The sequence below is a fragment of the Corylus avellana genome, chromosome ca5, assembly GCF_901000735.1.
Source record: "Corylus avellana chromosome ca5, CavTom2PMs-1.0".
NCBI lineage: Eukaryota > Viridiplantae > Streptophyta > Magnoliopsida > Fagales > Betulaceae > Corylus > Corylus avellana.
This window is the reverse complement of record NC_081545.1, coordinates 27,327,424-27,329,954: the sequence shown is the minus strand read 5'-3', so window position 1 is coordinate 27,329,954 and position 2,531 is coordinate 27,327,424.

Here is a 2,531-nt window from a genome sequence, read left to right as displayed (position 1 = left end):
TCTTGCAACGATATTGTAAATATGCTCTTCCTTTTCTCATCAAGACAACTAAGTTTAGGATAAAATTTTGCTTTCCCTTTTTAATTCTCAAATGAAGGCAACTGTTTTACGGTTGGCTGGCTTTATTATGTTACCTAAATTAAGGTTAACAAATATATTATACAAACGTGTACATTTATATTGTTTTGATATATATGTGTGGTAGAATTTGAAAATAGGAGGAGTGCCGGCCATCTCCCAATAAATGAAGCTTCAAGAATCAAATTAATAAGTTACCAAATCTAAAAAAATACATACATCTGGCGTAGGTATTAGGCAACCAATTTCCATAAATAAATAAGAATAATAATAAATGAGTTGATAGCCGTAATTAATGTTGACATAGACGAATTAGATCGAATTACTCTATAAATAGCGGTAATTTTCAGATTCAGCCGCCAGACAACCCAAAAAACTTACGAAGATCGATCAAGTGGGAGTACTTAATAAAAAAAAATAGAGGAGAAAATGGAGGGAAGCAGTGCAAAAAAAGCTGTGGTTGCGATGATATTGCTTTTGCTTGTCGCGGTGGAAGCCGTTGATCACCCTACTGCCTCCCTCCATTTCCATTTGCCTTTCGGTAAAAAGACGGGTCATTGCGCTCTCAAGTGCGGAGCAAAATGTGTGTTGAAACTAAAAATCACTCCTATTCCCTTCGCCGTTTGCTTCGATCTGTGCATGATAGAATGCAGACTTTTACCACCTTCTCATGTCTCTGATTGTACTCACAATTGTGCAAAATCAAAGATTGCCAACTTCAAGCCTGCAGGTATATATATATACACATATGAGATTTTCATTCCCATGCATGCATATTACCCTTTGTTTTGTTTGTTTCAATGTAAGTAAAATGGTTTGTAGAAAATATTTGGTGCGAAGGTAAATAATAGTCAACCGAAAACATTTTTGGTTTGACTAAAAAAGTTTCTTTAATTAATTTTCATAAAATGATTTTTCTTTTTTAAAATCATATTTCATTTTTTGAGTTTGAGTTTCTCATTCTTAAATTGTTGGACCTCCATCGAAACTAAAATTTTTACGTTTATTTTTTTATTTTTTTTATAAAATAAGAATCTCATATTGTGGTGTTCATGTGATCACAGATTCGCATGAGGTGGAACGTCACGTGGATTCATGCTATTCGGACTGCTCCAATCAGTATTAGACAATAATGGTTCTAATGTTTCCTAAGACATGTATAATTGTATTAGGAATATTGTCTTAATTAATCTTTTAGGTCAAGAATGTCCGAACTAATTAGACTCAGCCTACAGAGTATGGAAGGATAGAGTTTGTCACACAGTACTACGCAATTAAATAAAAATAATAATAAAAAAAGTACGTTATTTTTTGTTCTATATATATAAATATATGTTCTTCATTGCTCGTCAAAAAAACACGAGGAAATTCATGTTCTACCAATATTCCCAATCACACATGTTTTACTTTGTGATTCTAATTTTGTCTGGTATTAAAAGGATTCTACAACCTCTCCATAGTTATGGAATTTGTTCGGGGTATCACACGTTCTTTTAGTACATTTTTTTTTTAATAAATATCTTCTTCATTGATAAAAAATACATCAACCAGAGGTAATTTGTTCACTAATTACAATACTGTAGTATAAGTTAGAATTTCCTCAAGTCAAACATTATTTATGACATTTTATGGCTTCTCTAGCCAAACCATGATGAGTTACAGAATTTGCATCCCTTTTAATATGTCAATTGTACATGATCTCAACAAACACATACGTTCTTGAATCACAAATGCATGCTTTACCTTGTAATGCTAATTTTGTCTGAAATCTACGACCTCTTCAGAGTGTCACATGTACAAGAGTTGTTCTATATTAATATATATATTTAAACATGACTCTAGTCTCTAGATTTTCTAGAGACTATATATATATATATATATATACAACAAATATTGGAAAGCTGATTTTTTTAATAATTAAAGAGGAAAAACTTTGTATACAAAAAGCAAATCATAGGATTTAAGATTATATTGCATTAATACATTACACGGGTAAACCCCAAACATTTGGGCTATCATTGCATATCTACTTGTCAAGTGACACAACCTCCAAGGGAGTTTATATCCCAAGGCTTTTTTTTTTTAGCATGCCCAAGTAATTTTGAGTTTACTTTCATACGTCATGGAGCAATTTATAATTTAAACCACATACACGGTCTAATTTTTCATTTAAGCTAACTACTATGACTAATTTTTTATTTGTTGCCAAAAAATTTATCCACCCCTTGATTTTTTTTTTTTTGGTTTAAAAAATAGTTCTGGTTTAGTTTTGATTTTAGTTTTTAAGAGAATAAGGGTATTATAAGAATATAATAATTTAAAAAAAAAAAAAAAAAGATGATTTTTTAGCACACCTTGATAGTTTGATATATCACTTTAGCACACTTTAAACATTATTGAGCCTTTTTAAAAACGGCGGTTAATTGAGAGAGTTTTTTTTTTATATTTTTTTT